We start from the raw sequence: 19316 nt of genomic DNA on the forward strand, positions 1-19316 counted from the left end.
ATTATATAGTGTGAAAACAGCGGAATGTGTGAATAATTCGATGCGGCTGAAGTTGGAGTCAGTAATATTCAGGTTACGTTCGAATCAACTGATCGCGTTAAATGGATTTCTCAAAGGATTAGAGTTGTATCGGATCAACACATCCAAATACGAATCAACTTGATTTGTGTAGTGAGTTTGATTTTAAGTTGACAAATTGACACATTGATTGAATATACTCATGATTTGTATCACGCTACTGAAGTCAACCACTGTTCCGAAGTGTCAAAACATATAGCGATCGCGTGCAAGTGCCAAATTGTTGGTTTTCGAATCACCGTCTGCGCCGGTTCTGTTATTCATTACTTATTACTTGATAGTAAAAAACCATCGACATATTACACTGTAGCGATTGGGATGTATGTAATGGCAAGACGCGAGAAATGGCTATGTCTTAGGCGTTATCTTGTGAGCGATCGTGGGGTTTGTAATATATTTCACACCTATTTGAAGTGTTACTTTGTGAGCGTGGTTATTGTTGGTATTCGAATCGCCGTCTACGCCGGCTCTGTGACCGATTAATTACCAAAATATTACCTTGTGAGCGATCGGTATGTCTGTAACACCAAAACACGAGAGACGGTTATGTCTCATGCGTTATCTTGTGAGCGCTCGTAGGATTTTACAAATATTTCACACGTTTTTGAAGTGTTAGTTTGCGAACGCGGTTATTACTGGTATTCGAATCGCCGTCTGCGCCGGTTCTGTGACATACTAATCAGTAATCACTAAAATATTACCTTGCAAGTGATTCCTAGATTTAGCAAACTATTTCACACCCTTTTTGCTGAAAGTACGACATGCCGTCCGCAGTCTATACCCTATACGAATCACCGCTGCGGTCATAAGAATAACGATATGTTGAAGTCGCACTCACCGTAAACGTTAGCATTACCTCGAATCGGTCATATATAATAATTTGGAATACACACATTACCTAAGGACCAATCACGTGACTATTTACCATACCTGATACATATTCAACACCATGCCGCCGCAGCCTATACCCGCAACGTTAGTCAAATCATCGACAGTCTATACCCGAAAGGTCACCATGTCGCCGCGCCTATACCTGAAAAGGTAACCATGCCACCACGAGTTTTCAAGGCACCATGCCGCCGCAGCCTATACCTGAAAAGGTAACCATGCCACCACGAGTTTTCACGGCACCATGCCGCCGCAGCCTATACCTAAAAAGGTAACCATGCCACCACGAGTTTTCACGGCACCGTGCCGCCGCAGCCTATACCCGAAAAAGTTAACCATGCCACCGCAGCCTATACGCGAAAGTACGACATGCGAAAGTACGGCGTGCGAGAGATGCCTATACCTAAAAGTACGATGTGCCACCACGAGTTTTCCATACGATGTGCGACCGCACCCATAAGAACCCCAGGCAATGGTTGAGCGATCTACTATACTACTAACGCCAGAGTTGGCAACACAATAAACTAAATATACGGCGCGACGTCTATCCTGGGAGTATAGAGATAGGAAAGCTGGCCTTTCTATGGTTAACACCGTACTATTGCTTGAAAAATTTCAATATCACCCGTTTTCTTTCCTGGTACTAGAGCTTTCAGACTTTGTGTCCTTTTTTGAACAAATAGTTTGTTTTGGAAAATCGCAATTGTTTAAAACAATTAGGCCTATTCAAAACATAGTTTGAAAACAAACCAGGAGAACAAAACCACCTGAGACTGACGTGGTGAGATAGCGTAGTGGTATAACCAACAGCTGCTCAGTGTTGGGATGACTCGAGTCATGACTTGACTCGAGTCAGACTTGAGTCACCTTTTTCGCATGACTTGACTTGACTCGAGTCACTTTGCTAAAATGACTTGACTTGACTTGACTCGGCGTATCAGAAATGTGGATTGACTCGTGACTCGGAGCAAAATTCACGAGTCAATTTCAAGTCATCAATTAATCGGTGTCGATAAAAATCACTGTATCTTGCGTATGTTCGGATTGTTCGCGAAACGCTGGTGTAACCCGTGAGTGCGACCAATCATTCAATGATCGTGCGTTTTATTGACCCTCCAATGTTCTCTCACAAATAAATTGACCACAAACGAAGTGATTGAAGCTTACAGCTTACGTTGTCGTAAACTATTAGTAGTAAAGTAATATAATAGAAAATTATCTATTTCTGTTCTCTGTTCTTACTTTATAAACAAACCTCTTGTTTTATTGATTTTGAATTCGAATAGTTTATACACTCCTCAACCCTTGTCACAGGCTCGAATTGTATCATATCGATATCTAAATGGGCAAAGGGTAATGTATTGCATCATATCAATTCGTTTCTCTATTCTCTACTTTGGTTGGTAACTATAAACTGAGACTACGTATATGTGAGCGATACAGCGCTTTCTTGGGTATATATTTAACTCTATATTCGTTCCTCGGTTCAAAATCAGTGACCACTCAATTTCTATTTCTGCCAGCTAGCAACATGTAATGACTTAATCATGCCTCATACTACGAAAAGGTTACTTGACTTGAATTTTGACTTGACTCGTGACTTGGCTTGACTTGACTCGACTTGACTCGAGTCACCTTCAAAAATCGAGTGACTTGACTTGACTCGAGTCACCTTCGAAAACCGATTGACTTGACTTGACTCGAGTCAAAATCTGCAATGACTCGAAATGACTCGTGACTCGAAGGTAGTGACTTGATCCCAACACTGCAGCTGCTACAAAAAAGGATTGTGGATTCTAGTCTGACCGGGGTCGACTCCAAAATACCTACGCCAAGTGTTTTAGGTATGTTTAGGCTCCTCCTTGCCGTCACATCCGTGTAAGCGGTATCTTGTAAAAGCCTAGAAGTTTGCCGCGATACAAGTCGACATCGACTGAATAAAAACGAATAAAATTGACCAATGACCATGGTAGTCGACAGACTGCTGCATTACAAAAACTACCCAAAACCTAGCACTATCCCTGCCAGCGCGTGTGCCAAGCCCGTGATAGGCGTCATTAGGGTTTCCGAAGAAATGACATCCGGCGTGCAAGATTGTTCAGATTACTGGTTCACCGTGACACGGATTGCCAAAGAAAAAGTTTACCAAATTTACTCTGTTGCTATATGTGTAAAAGCTGTAAATCTGCGAGTGTAACTCGAGTAGCCTTTCCAACTTCGAGTGTTGCTTTTCAATCAGGTCTCTCAAAACATTTGGAGAGATATCACCCAATTACTACATGGTGGCTGAAAAATTTCCGTTGGATCATACGTGATCGATGATAATTTAATTAATCTCGCCGAGACTGCTGTTGATATACTGCGTTAGCATGATAATGAGCCGCTAACGAATTGGTGAGAATTCACTAGTGTGACAAAAGTGTCCATGGTGTTACTGTTGTTCGCTTAGATCAGTGAACGACAACCTATATGACTCGCAGAACAAGTGAAAAAATTGGAAACTTAGGGTGGTAAGATATATACGCTGACCAATAATGGAGAATTCTGATTCATATCAAATTCAAATCCACGGTTATGCTATACGCTGCCCGCTTCAGTGACATACACAGTGATGTTGCTTCACGCTTTTCGGCAGAAAATTAGTACTCTGAAAATTTGATAATGCGAAATATGAAGGGATTCAATGGGGCGGTCTTCGAAATGAGCAAAATGTTATTCAGATTGGAATCAGTTACTTGATATCGGAGGCTATTCTTTGCCACGCTGTTTTTTTTGTGTTTCTGCTAGCCAACGGTGCGATTTAGCCTTATTCCTGAGCTTGATGGCCATCTCTCGTTCTGAGCATTTGTGAAACGGTTGATACGTGGATGTGACGCGATGAGACGGACTGGAAAAACTAGTTCCTTATAGTTGTATGATTAAACTAAAAATGAAATGTCTTCATCTAATTCTAATGAAATCCAAGGTTGCAATGATTCGAGTCGCAATTTTTTGGTGACTTGAATTGACTCGAGTCTTTTTCTTGTAAATGGAACATGACTCGACTTGTCTTGAGTCAATTTGTGTGTAGATTCGACTTGTACTCGAGTCATTGTGCATGATTCGACTCATTCTATATGACTTATTTTAATCTCGTAGATCAGGAGCGATAATATTGAAAAATAGGCCCAGAACCTATCATTTATATGTTTGACTAAACATGTTAAGAGTGAGAAAAATTAGTATATTGTGAATCCGATACCTTCGAGATCACCTAAGACTCCCACAGAAGTGAGTTGAACCCGACTTGAACTCGATAATTAACATGAACAGTCATCAATATGACTTGGACTCGGATTCGAGTCTTAACACTGTGACTCGAACTAGGCCCGTGGCTTCCAGACTTGGACTCGGGCTTGACTCGTTGGTGAATTGAAAATTACTCGACTTGATTCCAGTCAAAAGTATAAAAGTCAAGTTCACAACCCTGATCAAATTTGTGAAATGTTTCTATTTGCTCTAATGGTAATTCTAATACAATTTCTGGTTTTCCTGAGTTTGCTACAAGAGAACTGTGTATCGCAAATCGAGTCAAGCATTGCGAACAGTCATATGTCATTATCAAGCTTATGAGAGTGACTTCACATGAACTGAGCTTATTTTTTGTATTTCTTTGTTATTTGGAAAAAAGTGTACAGATTTAATTGTAATTGTTATCTAATTTGGAGTAGTGGAAATTCTTTAGTTGTCTGACTCTGCCATGAAACCTTGGATTGGTGGGTGGGTTGGTTCGGTATGTATGGTGTTGTGACTGCATTGGCTGTAGAAATGTACATCTAGCCGATATTTGGCAACATGATTCCTGGTGGGGTGATCCGACTATGAGCGATAGAAACTCAACAATTGACTGCGGTCGAAAACCAACCCGCAGCCATCATTTTTAAATGCCTTCGTGGTGTCACGTAAATCTTTAATTGCGAATTATTTATTCTTATTATTTAGTGGCGGCATTATTTTATATATATTTTTCATTATCGAAAAAGACAGGGTTGCATGTAAACCCTGATCTCATAACCCTTCAAGTTGGGGTATCTTCTTAAAAAGATTGCCGACCACTGTTCACGGTTGTAATCAAGTCACAAATACGCTAATTACCGATTATACATTACCTTTGCTGTGGGAATTCACAGCGAAGACAGAGAGACAATACTAACTAGTATAGTAGACTTTATTCAATTATCGCCATATCTATTCGATCACCAACTGCACAGTTGCGACGCAAAAGACCATAGATGTTATAGGCGTCACTCAAATTTTCTTTAAATATAATAATAATCATGTCCCAAGGATCTGAGTCACAAGGCAATCTCACTTTTATAATTTTGATTCGAGTCAATTCGAGTCATTTTAATTCACCGCCGAGTCAAGTCCGATGCAAGATGGGAGGTAGAGTGTCGAGTCCGAGCGCACAGACAAATGTGTGGCGCATACAAAAACTCCGAAGTGGTGACCTTTATTTAGTCGTTACGCCCAGACTCTTGAAAAATTAGAGGGAACCTTGGTGATATCGAAGGCTTCGTGTTCATAATATACTAATTTTGCTCGCTTTTAACAGTTTCTGATAGAATTTTCAAGTACCAGTACTTGGGTTACCATACTTCTAGAACCGAAAAAGAGGACACATTGTGAAAATGACATTAACATACATGAAAATGGGCAATTTGCAAATTTATACAAATAGTCAATTTTCACGAGTAATTTTTGGCGATTTGACCTTTTTTTAGTTATCTCTTTAGCCTAACACGAATTGGCAAATTGCGAAAAAAGAGGATATTTTTGCATACTCAGAGGACATTTTAGTTTTCTTGAAAAAAGAGGACAAATTATCTTGAAAGAGGACATATGGTATTCTTAACACAGGGGCGGGCAACCTCTCCGGTTGGCGAGCCGGATATGGGAAAATGAAGCACTTGGCGGGCCGGATTACAGAATTTAGACATTATGCGCGTATTTATTCACCTACAGAAGGAATCAATCGTATTTAATGTAAACTTGATGTTTGAAGCATATAGACACCAATAACAGTGTTTAATGAATTTATTAACATTAGCTGTTAAATCAATCAGACATCTGTAGTCAGTCAGAGTTGTCAACAAGTTTTTTCAACTCTGGCTGAATATCCTATGTATAAACCAGGGGTCACCAACACGCGGCCCACGAGGTCATATTGTGCGGCCCGCGACTTGATTTGAGATTTCGGAAGAAAGCTAAGAAAACCATTTTGAAGTGATGAAATTGACTACCGTTCAACATATTGTTGTTTTTGTTGTTTCCAAATAAGCTATTCTCCGTTGCTCAACATCACTATCCGTCACAATAGCTAAAATTGCTGTGCAACAGCATTCTATCGAGGGAGAATCAGCTGATATGAATGAGCTATTGCCTTGACGTGCAATTGCCCAAACACTGACAAGACCGATGCGCTTAGAAAACGGCTTAGGGCAGTGGTTCTTAAGCTAGGGGCGCGTCCCCCTTGTGCAAGCGTGAAAGCCTCTGACGGAGCCACGGAGCTGCGTCCAGCTGTTTTTTTTTTCGCGCTTCGCGCGATACCTCATTCTCGTAATTGTTGCTCTGCGTATAGTCCGGAATTCATATTATAGAACTCTCATCAACAGTCATACCCTTGCGTGCCGTCAAACAATTCGTTGGGATAGCTGGCATGTTGGTTGCATTTTGTGATATGACGATATGGGGGGGGGGGCGCGAATTTTTTCAATATCACAAATGGGGGCTGTCTAACAAAGTTTGAGAACCACTGGCTTAGGGCTTCCCCACTATTTCAAGCTTTATGTGGAGATGGTCTTTCAGCAAGTAACGTATCTTGATGATCCCAATATCGATTCCTTAGTTGCTGAAAAGCGTTTCCAGGTATCCTGCACAGCTAAGAGTTCAAAATCAAATAAAATTGATGATAATGATTTTTTGTTATATTTGTATTCCTTCAATAACATATTACTTCTTGTAGGGTCACTATGCTGTTGTTAGGTGCATATAGTTGTGCTGAAGTCGAGTTTTAGAACGTGGTTGCCTATTTATAGAGATATCGAGTTCATGCGGCCCGCGATCGCTACGAAATTTGAAAAGTGGCCCGCGACCCGTTTTGAGTTGGCGACCCCTAATATAAACCCTTAGTAAACATGAACATCAGTGGAAATCAGTTATATTGGAACGCAGCCCTGTCTCGTTAATGTTCATGGACAAAATATATGCAGCCTTCAGTATGTAGCCACACCCGAACAGAGCAAGTAGGCCTACTTTCATGTCCATCCTTCTCCAGTTGGCAAACTTGGATTCATTCTGTGACGCATAAAATTTGTCAATTCTTCCGGAATAGAATTTCACTTTCAGGGTGGAAACTCTCTGCGGGCCGGTCAAAATCCCTTCACGGACCAGATCCTGCCCGTGGGCCGTATGCTGCCCGTCCCTACCTTAACCAGTGCTGATAGACGAAATACCAATAGTGTGGTAACTTTACTATACTTCGGAATCACAATGAAGTGCCTGTATGGGTTAGGCTTACCATATTTTGGAAATCTAAAAAGAGGACACTTTTTCAGAAATTTGAGACTTGCAAAACCGGAGAAGAATTCTCAAAACCCGGTGAAATTTTCCCACTTTGTGATAGGTTGACTAAAAAAAAAGGTCATCATTCCGCTCAGAGATCAAAATACCGTTTTTCTCTCGACATTGCTAGGTGGATGACTAAAAAAAAGGTCATCTTTTCGCTCAGAGCTAAAATCACCCTTTTTCACTCCGAAATACCCGCCGGAGCGTCACTTCTGTGCTAATTTACGGCATATCACTCGCAATTTGCTCTAAATCTGACCTAAATTTTCAAAAAAGAGGACAAAATCTCTAAAAAGAGGACGAAAGGGCATCTTCCGAGGACACTTTCAAAAAAGTCAAAAAAGAGGAAAAATCCTCTTAAAAGAGGACGTATGGTAACCCTAGTATTGGTAGTCCCAGTCTCGAGCCATATGACTGGGTCCGAGTCATGCGCAATGACTCGAGTGCAAGTCGAGTGACCAAAAATCCCGACACTATTCGAGTCGAGTCATATTAGCAGTTTGCCAAGTTAGTAAATGTTATGGACCCCGGGTCAAGCATTATGCATCATGGGATCGGTTCCAGTCTGTCTGAATTGCGGATAACTTGCGCCATCTGCGGTGCCAGGTCGTCCGGTTTCCATTACGGAATCCACGCTTGCGAAGGGTGCAAAGGTTTCTTTCGCCGAACCAACCGCTTGAAGCTGACGTACAAAACTTGCTACGACTCGTGCAAGGTAACTGTGAAGACCCGCAACAGATGCCAATATTGCAGATATGGCAAATGCATTAGCGCCGGAATGTCGCACAATGCCATACGCTACGGTAGGTTATCCCGGCTGGAGAAGCAAAGGCTCGCAAACAGGTTTTCCGGACGGAACTTTTACCGAGCAATACCGCCTCCAGATCCGTCGGCCTTTCAACTGGTCCAATCCATTGCGTCGTCGTTTCAGCTGCACATTCGCACCACGAACCGCAATATGGATAAAGTATGGAATTTACTGAACAGTCATCAGTTGCCATACCATCACATTGACTCGGTACATGGTCTTCAAATGCTCCGTCAATGGCTACACGCGCCTTGGGACCAGTTACTACAATTCAATTGCAGACAGCACAATGAATGTAACAGAGAAAACAAGCAACAACATTCAGATACCGGTGGATTCAGCGATAGATCCCAATGTGCTTTATTTCGCGCGAAAAATGCAATTTCAACTAGCTGATGGTGTCGCCGAAATATCGTACTTTTTGAAAGGCATATCGGGTTTCCGAGACCTGCCTGTTCCAGATCAAGTGATCCTCTTGAAATATGGCTCCTGCGAGGCGGCCTTCTTACTGCTGTCAACATGCATGCGAGAACAAGGCATGCTGCTACCGACTGCGAAGATTTTCTTTACAACAAATATTTTGGAAAGTACGGGCGTACTTAATTCCATTATGAAACCGAAATTGGAATTCGCCCGGAAAATCGCTGCCTTCAATCTAAACGATAAAGAGTTGGCCCTGTACACTGCCGTGATTCTTCTCAGCAGCGACTGTCCTTCTTTATCATCCGTGAAGAAAGTCGAATCCATGCGTGCGAATGTACTGCAGGCACTTGAAGCCGCGATAGACGACGCCAGACACGAGCAAGTACAAATTTTCGCGATGCTTCTTCACGGAATCGCTGATTTGAAACATATGGTTTTCGAACGAGGGTGGTAACGACGGAGGGCTTGATAGACTTCTTGACGCCATTGGTGGATGAAATATTCGACTATCAACTCTGAGTGTGCTGCGTTGGTAACCAGCACTTGGTGAAATCTTCAATATAACTGGGAAAACTATTATTATTATCATAGCGATGCATCAATATAGTATTAATAAATTCGAAAATATATATTTCACTAAATTTTCGATGAACGGCACTATAGGTTTATTTGGCATGTGGAATTCAAAACATGATGAATTCGGCACTTGGTAAATTCAACACCTTCAAAATTCGGCCCTGTTGAATTCGGCATTTGTTAAATTCGGCACATGGTGAATTTGGCACTATACACACGTGGTATATGTATATTTATATTTACGTCATTGCAAATGTATTTGCTGATATTGATGTAAACTGATATTGTTATAAAAGCGACGTATCAATCTTGTATTACTAAATTCTACAATGAAAGATTTACCGAGTGTGGGCGTGAATTGTGATAAGCCTACACGAAGGCCAGGGAATGACTTCAGCACCGATATGGTCAACTCATCATTAGAAAGATATTACTAATTGGTACTATTTTATTATCAAAGCGATTCGCTGGTATTGTACGGAGGTTCGGGCAATCACGTAGGTACGTGGTCGTAAAAACACCAAAATATCTTTATGTGGTGTAAAACTAGCTTATTGTCTTTGTGCAGTGTTGGGGTGACTCGATCGAGTCATGACTTGACTCGAGTCGAGTCACCTTTTTCGTATGACTTTACTTGACTCGGCGTTTTAAAAATGTCGAGTCCGACTCGAGTCGCATTTTTTTGACTCACACTTGAATTGAGTCAGGTTCTTGAAATTCGGAAAGCGACTCGACTCGACTTGAGTCAATCTGTGTATTGATTCGACTTGTACTCGAGTCATTGTGCGTGACTCGGACCACAGTTTGGGAACCACCGATTTAGATCGTTCTGTTTAATGATGGAATCTCGTAATGTTGATCCAGTGCTGGGGTGTCGATAACCACAGTAATACACCAAGATATTAATAGACATCGATTATTCGGCTCATGTTCGGGGCTTTGTAAACTGTTTCTTACGCATTATACTTACTGAGCCTCAACGAACGAAGTGCTGCCAGTAGGGCTGTGGAGTCGGAGTAGGTGATTGGCTAAATTTTTCCTCAGTTGAATCGCAGTCTTTAAATTATTACCACGCTTCGGAGTTGCGGAGGTGAAAAAAAAATCTGGCGGAAGTCGGAGTCGTTAAAAAATTACTGGCTGGAGTCGGGATTGGAGTTTGTGAGAATGCTCCTGACTCCGGGCGGCCCATGAGGTTTGATTCCGCGTCGGAGGTTATACTGGGCTCCTCTTTCCAGGGTTGTAACCGAAGTCACAAGGTTCCGAGTCACAAGTCAATCTCACTTTTATAGTTTTGACTCGAGTCAAGTCGAGTCATTTTCAATTCACCACCGAGTCAAGTCTGAGTCCAAGTCAGCGAGCAGCGGGTCAAGTCCGAGTCATGGTATTATGACTCGATTCCGAGTCCAAGTCATTGTGTTGACTGCTCAGTTTCCAGTTAAAGTATCGTTAAACCAACTTTTTATAATTATGGTTGCTGATATCGAGTAGTTCATCGCGTTAATATTAAAATAATTTTTTCCCAATTCTAGCAGAGTCTGGTCGCATTTTCAAGTACCAGTACCGACAGACTAAATGCCAATAATGTGGTTACGTTGCTATTCCTCGAAATTACAATGAAATGTCGATCTTGGCCGTCTGAGTCTCGAGTCATATGACTTGGTTCGAGTCATGCAAAATGAGTCGAGTCATTTCCGTATTTTGAAAAAATGACACAAATCAAGTCATCAGAAAATCGTGTCATTACAACCCCGCCTCTTCCCTCGCGTCGCTGTTCTTCCGGCGGCAAAAAAGCTCAGAAAAGGAGCGCACTTACAGGGAATTGAAAGAGCTACAAAGCGCCGATGAATAGCGACAAAATATCGAAGAAAGAACCGAGCGTAATGGTGATGCGTCCGGCTCGTTTGTCGGTAGGTCGTGGATTCGATCCCGGTCAGGTCACACCAAAGACTCGAACTTGTTTCCATAGCTATTCTGCTAAGCGCTCAGCATCCAAAGATAGCACAGAGGAGAATAAACGAGGATGCAGACTAGATGACCCAGGGATTTCTAGAAACTAGTTTCTAGATATCCCTGGATCAACTTTCGGTCCTATCGCATCTCCGTCGTCAGAGCATCTCGATGGAGCAAACGAAAATGAATATGATCTCTCTCTCTCTCACACACACATCGGGCAACTACGTCGAGGTGGATGCCAGCTCAAGAGACCGCGACTGATCGGTCGTTCGGCATCCTCCTATCTGTTAATTACATCGCATTGTAATCGTGCGGGTCCTGTTCTGATAAAATATAATCTGACGATTATTACGATATCACTGGACTGGTTATTTTAGCTGCAAATAGAATACAGTGGATTTCCAAGGAAGATAACTGCTGCCAAATTATTTTCACACCTTCAAATTTAATTGAGACCCCGCCATATTTAGAATGCAGCGCCCCCTTAAATGTAACAATATTTAGGCTTCATATATATATAATACTCAGAACCGTAAATGCCGCGCCCCAAACCCCCAATTGGGGGGCTCGAGCTTGAAGGGGGCCCAAAATTATTTCGCGAATTAGCGTATATTATAGAGTACTTTTCAAAAATTTATGCAACTTTTTCAAAAATGTTTCACGCTTCGCGCGATTTCAAATTGCCAAGTTTATTAATTATTTTGTAACCTACTCTTCCTCAAGACAAAATACGGAAGATTTAGCGAAATGGACATATCAGCGAGACATTTAAGGTTTTAGGACATGTAACATGCGAATCCAAGAAGTGTACCAGAACGATTGGCAGCGTGAAAACCTGGGCCAAAAAGGACTGCCCTCTTACGCTGACCGAAAACTTCGTTATATATGCAAAATACATATCGGTTAAATTGTCCATAGGCGCCTAAATGACTGGTGCCGAATGTTCCTGTCTTGCTAATCTGAACCTCAGAAGACAAATATCATTCCGCAGAGAAAAATTATATGCCAGTGAAGAAGTACCAATTTGAAATTGTGTGCGTCGTTAGTTTAGTACATTTGGGCGATTCTGTATTTTTTGAAATAACAGACAGGAGATCACGAAATGGCATCATGAAACGAAGTCATACAAACGGATCCACCCGCCCGAATATGTTTAATTATTATTTACGGACCCTACAGTTCCCAAGCCACCTCATTCAGCTCTACCGGTAAATCTGATAACGTGAACAGAGCGGACAAGAAATTGATAGCAATATATATGCAATTCCCAATATTATTGACCGATTTTATCATGAATTACCGAAAATTTTCGCGCTTCGCGCTGGCTTACCAAACTGTCGGCCTTATCTCGTGACAAAGGCGAACAACGTGATAGGGGGGTCGGTTTATGACCCTATGGGAGCCCAAGACCCAAGTTTTATTGGGGGGCCTGGCCAAGTGCTGTTTCGTTCCTGCGAACGGGTATACGCCCGAAGATGTTTAATTATTATTGAGGGGTCCTACAATTTCAAACATACCTCACTCAGCTCTACCGGTAAATCTGATTACGTGGGCAGAGAGAGGATAAAAATGGATAATAATATACATTCAATTCCCGATCATATTGACCGATTCAATCATGAATTTTGAAATTTTTCGCGCATGGCGCGTCTAGACAATAAAAGCGGACCCACTAAACCAGTGTCTCCCAAACTTTTTTTTAGCTACCGCCCCCCTGGACAACGAATAAAGCGCCAGCGCCCCCCGACACCCCCCTCACACCACGCCTAAATGATAAAACGAAAGTTGTTCTGCATTTATTACAGATTATAATGAGACGGATGAAGCTGTTGTATTATTATCATCATCCTCGACATATTGGGTTTGAGTCGTGATAAGAACAATCTTATTCTAAAATCTCCAGGGTTCACGTCCCGTACTGTCAAATCGATTTCTGGTGTGAGCCTTATCACCTTATCACGGCACTTAAAACACGTTCTATCAAATATGAGCGGGGAAGGGCAATGACGAAAAACTCTAACCGACTCCAGTGATAGTATTGCTATTTGATTCAATTGTGTATCAAGAACGATTGATTGGAGGTACTGAACTTTGGGTTGAACTCAAACTTGTTCTACACTGCAATGTAATCAGCTCCTCAATCATTTCATGCTCGTAAACTTCACTGAATGGATTGAATATCCGGAGAGGAATTTCCTATTGGAATATATCCTGGAATCAAATCACCATCTCCTCGTGCAATTTTCCGAGTTGATTGCCTTATGTGTTTCCATCAAATTACGGTGAAATATCACGGGCTTATCTTTGAATCCGGACAGTGCCATTTCAACCTTTATCAGGTTCATCATTGCTAAGAACGGATGTATTCTACTCATAAATTTTGGAAAATATGCCCGTCAAGTGGAAGCGATATAGTTTCTCGCAACCAGAAACGCTGTGTCGAAGGCCACGGTCGCGGCACTGTGGTAAATCCACGATCGTTTGAGACAAAGCAAAATCACGCAAGGAAGTTTCTGTAATGCCATCACACCTTGCAGTGAGCAATACCTGCTCAAATTCTCACAACAAACAGTGAACCACGCTTTCCAGGGATACTGCCGTCTGCTAAATTAGTCCATTGATGGGCAGGTTCAACATTGTGAAGTAACAATGGACTTCTCCGGTACAGCTGAATAGATAGACGGACGACCCTAATTGCCCTGGCGTAATCGATTCCGCATTTTTACTGCGAATTTAGCTGCTTTATTTATCAATAGTTTCAACACTACGCAGCAGTTGTCTTCTAAACCTACACCGCCCCATTTTCTCTCAGCGCCCCCCTACCGCCCCACTTTTAGAGCCAGCGCCCCCCAATCACCCATTTCGTGGCCAGCGCCCCCTTCAAGCTTGGGAACGCCCCCAGGGGGGCGCTGGCGCCCACTTTGGGAACCACTGCACTAAACGGACGCTCAACACAGTTGATGAGTAGCGGTATACAGCGTGTAGCCAAAAGGGGTCTGGGGGCGGTTTATGACCCTATGGGGGGGGGGGGGGGGCAAAATCAACGTTTTTTGGGGGGGGGGGGCTGACGAAGTGCTTTTACGGCCCTGATAATACGACATCTCAGCGAGACCGTGAACGTTATCGCGCTGATGTTAGTCATACAGACCCCAGCACCACGGGTATAACGACAGGTGTCTACGGTTGCTACTTCCAAATCCGAACTATTGCAGTAGACGTGGATTATATCGCACCATCTGCTCGTCCACTGAAATAGGCTAGAGCTTGCTTTGGAAATGGAAATAGACTCCTCTGACCTACAACACTTCGTATCAATCGCTAGTTATTGCAACGAGACCAGCGTCATAGCTACACAAGGCTCCAACACAATAACACAACCCAATATTTTCGCACACGTTTATTATTCAACATCCCAACGCGGGCTTCAAGAGGTCGGTTAAACCCACGGCCTTCGGCGCGAAAGACTGAGAACGACTCTCGGCGGTAGCACATTTATCTGGACAAGGCAATTTTACCTCGACTCAGCAGACTCACTACCATAAAATCTCTTGGATTCCAACATGAAGATAATATAATTACGATAAAAACCCTCTAAATGTCACACTCCAGCACCAGATAATTGCAAAAAACGGTTGTATACTTTACATTTTGGCTTCATTTCAATTTTTGAAAGTCCCCCGGCCGCCAGACATTTTTTTGAAATTTTACCGGTCCGCGAGGTGGAAAAGGTTGACAACCACTGGTATATCAGTCCTGATACTTGAGAAATATAGGGCCAGAAGCTGTCGAGAATGAGGACAATTCAGAGGTGGTTAAAGTAGTCAAGAACGCTACTCAAGTAGAAGTAAAAGTAGCAACGAAAAAATCCACCCAAGTACGAATAATTTAAAACTACTTGAAGTAGAAGTAGAATCGACTGACTTTAAATCTACTCAAGTAAGTAAGTAGTTTTGAAAACGGTCGTAATTCGTTCGCATGGACTGTTACAAGCTGCAAACTGAGCTGCAAAAGGTGCAGAGCTTGATTCATATTGATGCATCACAGGAGGTATAAATTTTCAGGAACATAAGCATTCGTCCGTATCATGGGATGAAAATGAGAGCATTGATATGGGAATGCGATACTAATCCTCTGTTTACTCGAACACCCTGATTTAGAGAATATCATAGTGTGGTGCTCTCCCCTGTTGTTTGGTCGAAGAGCCATACGAAGAATTTGTGTCGGATACGGTGTTAACACTTCACACGATTATAAAACGTCAATAAAAAATATGGCTGATCGTAAAAATGCCATTAATGAAGCTTTATTGTCGGAAAATCGAGGCATTGCTACATTTTCTTTTATTCTTCAGCATGTATGTTCTGCAGACAAAAGAATTGAAATTAATTAAAACTCAAAGTATGATACTCGGAATTAAAAGAGAAATACTCAAAGCGGAAATATATTTACCGTCTTTTGTCCAGAAAGGGGATCTGCTAAAACAGGTGTAACGTTAAAAAAAAAACCCGGAGTCCCCTTTTCCAGATTAGGACACGTCATGGGGTGCTAGACTACGATGTGATAGTCAATTGCTAGATTGCGAAACGGTGGTTTCAATCGGTATGGTGGGCCATATTTACTGTGATGAAATATTATATTTGAAATGGCGACAATGCAGTGTCAGCGGAACCGCGCAAGACGGTGCCTAAATTATATTCACCGATACTTTCGTGAAAACATATATTTGACACTCCAAAGCTACTCTGCGCGAAGCGCGACAAAAGTTCTGGGCTTTACTTGACTTTTATGAAAATTAAATGTTGGTACTTCGTGAAACAGCCCCGAAATTCGTCAGGCTATCTTTCTTATTGGGGTTAAAAACGACTTCTACTTGGAAACTGAAAATAGCGAAAAGTAAGTAAGTAGATCATACGATATTACGTAGTAGAAGTCGCTAAAATCAGATCTACTTGAGTAAGTACTAGAAGTAGAGGAAAACTACTTGAGTCCTTCGAAAAAGTAGAAGTACCCCGTTACTGACCACCTCTGGGAAAATTAGTATTGCGGATCCCTGGCTCCCTCTCTCCTATCTGTATGGAGCAATACTACATCACGGTCGGTTCAAAACGGGTCCGCGAAGACAAAAAGGTTGAGAACCACTGCTCTATATGGACTACTGACTTGGACTAGGACTTGACTCGGTGTTGAATTGAAAATGACTCGACTTGACTAGAGTCAAAAGTATTGAAGTGAGATTGATCTGTGACTCGGAACGTTGTGACTTGGTACAACCCTGTCCTGTTGATTTTTTCTACCACTTTTGCATTACATATGCAGCATCATAAACATTGCACAAAAAATGGAACAATTTTACATCCAGCGAGCCGACCTGCTTGATGTTAATTTTCTTCTTCGTGAAATACTCAACCGCTTCTGCCTTCTGGTAGTTTGCCACCTCCCGGGTTACCGTGGCCGAGAATGAAATTGTCGTTTACTCCCCACGTGTACACTTCTGACAGATCGGCTACGCTTAACACGCACGGCATCTGTAACGTTGATCATTGCCGCATGACTAGAGATGGGCAAATGATTCGAGTTTAGTAATGACATTATTTGTCTCGTTTATACGAAGACTACTAAGTCAAAATTTTGTCAAATTTGTAGCGCTAGGTCAAATACTGTGAAAATTGTTTGAAGGCAAAAAGTTTTTGCAACCTGAATTTCGTTTGTATTGTAAATGTCTGCACTTTCGATGAACTTATCATTAGACATTTTATATCTTGTAGCCTACTTGATAGGCCTACCGTCGTAGACGGCCCGCTGTATGCTCAGTTTAAATCGCAAACGGTCAAATGAAACATATAGGGATACATGGTGTTATGGTCAACGTACTGCAATATCCAAACTGAATAAAAGACTGCGTGGGCATTGATTCTTACATCAAGAGGCGCATGATTAAAAATTGCGATGTAGAGATCATCAAAAGAATGAAGCAGCACACTGTGTCACCAGCAGTGTGCACAGGATTTCAGTGTTGCCAGCCAACAACTGCTGCTGTTGAACGTTTTATTTTCATTCTTGGCAAGCTACTTAGTATAAGGACGGATACTTTCTCCCGAAAATTTAGAAAAGTATCTTTCGTGGTACTATACAACATATTTTGATTATTTATACCATAATGAGCAATGTAACTACCGGGTAGGCTATACTAGAATTCTTCATAATATGTCCAAATTTCTTTAAGTAAAGTTTTTTCCTGTAGAAATTCGTCAGTCAAAAATGTTTTTTCAGGCTAAACTACTTCACAGTTTCTTCTAACAGTAGCAAGTACAATTTTATAAAAAAAAATTTTAGCACACCTAATTGCACATAAGACAATACCCAAGCAATAAAACATACATGCCTCTTCTAACTAAAACCCTAACTGTAAATATAACCATTACAGCACCTCATAAGTTTGCCTGTAAAATACCAAAGATTTGACCCACGGTGTCCAATCCATCATGGAGATATCCAAAGCTGTAATTCCGTCCTTATCTCTGATCCACAAATTAGCACCATACTGAGAATACAATAATGTGACGTCAATAACGGATTTACATGATTGCAACTGTTGATACGGAGCCGGATTCAAGAAAAAATATATTTGAAATGGAACTCTGGTTCTTGCATAGATATCTCATGTAAATTTCACATATTGCCAGAGTGCCCTAGATATGGTACAATCGTTAACTATCAATGGACACAGGACAGCACAACGGTAGATGTTACTGTATCACAAGTAAGCCATTCGTTATAATTATGTCATTTTTAAAACTACCTCCATATTTGAAGCAGAATGTGATGTTAAACAATAGTTTTGCAGGCCTCAACACATAATTAAATTAGCGTGTGTTGGCGACCGTCAATACGCAATTCGAACAGACGACTTGGTTCCCAAATCTATGAGAGAATTTAAACTTGAAAATTTTATTCACTCTTGGCACGATTCAGAGTGACTAGGATTTTTTGTTTTTAATATAATAGTATAATATGACTCCCACCGTGCAAATGCGTGCAAATGGGATTCCTCGAGTGCGCCTCTGTAAAAACTGGTATTTATTGTTCGAAAAAAGCTCGAAACGAGTGGTAAGGAACAGACGGGCCAAGCCTCACCATTGATAACTCAATTCATCGTAAGTAGCTTAAAATTTCTTAAAACTGATAATAATCGAATGTGACTGTCACACTGATTCCGAACATCTGAATGCTGATAGACTTCTCAATTCTCAAAGTATTCGGCGATAACATAACGTTGCGCTATACGCATACATTTTATCGCCGGTTGTACATAGAGCTATATACTTACCAATCAAGAACGTGGATTGGATAGCTATGGCGTTGTTTGAAATCCCAGTTTGTAATCGTGAATGTCACATCCACAACTACACTCTAAATTCGAATGCGTGCAGCGGAACGCAAACTTACATGCCAAATCCATTTTTTTAAAACTACCACACAACGTGCTGGAGCCGATGTGTGCCTGGCTATCCTGTGTTTCGTGGTGGTGTGTTCATGCTGACTCGTGCAGAGCTCGAAATTAATACCAGCCATCCATGAACTTTACTCAACTCAAAAAACATTATATTGCAACGAAAGATGAATACAGAACATTCATTTGCAAACGAAAATGTGTGAATTTCTAGCTTGCACAATTGTAAAATTTAAGATTTTCCAAGTACAAATAAGAATTACAGCTTCAAAGTTATCATAAATCAGATTCTAATTAGAGCAAAGAAACATTTCACAAATTGGGGTCGAATTACAATCATAGCTACACAGTTTCTTTCACAAATTAGATTCTAATTAGAGCAAAAAAACATTTCACAAATTGGGGTAGAATTGGAATAATAGCAACACAGTTGTTATTACAAATTAGATTCTAATTAGTGCAAAAAACATTTCCCAAATTGGAGTAGAATTAGAATCATAGCGACACAGTTGTTATCACAAATTAGATTCCAAT

The 19316-nt window shown here is 41.4% G+C and overlaps 1 long non-coding RNA gene across 1 annotated transcript in view; it reads left to right on the top strand.

Moving 5' to 3' along the window:
• Positions 1-19316, top strand: part of LOC145434923 (uncharacterized) — a 310059-nt gene that overhangs the window by 169141 nt on the left and 121602 nt on the right. The window lies entirely within an intron of this gene.

Source organism: Botryllus schlosseri, chromosome 3, assembly GCF_051294905.1.
Source record: "Botryllus schlosseri isolate E-star chromosome 3, Bs_hap1, whole genome shotgun sequence".
Lineage (NCBI taxonomy): Eukaryota > Metazoa > Chordata > Ascidiacea > Stolidobranchia > Styelidae > Botryllus > Botryllus schlosseri.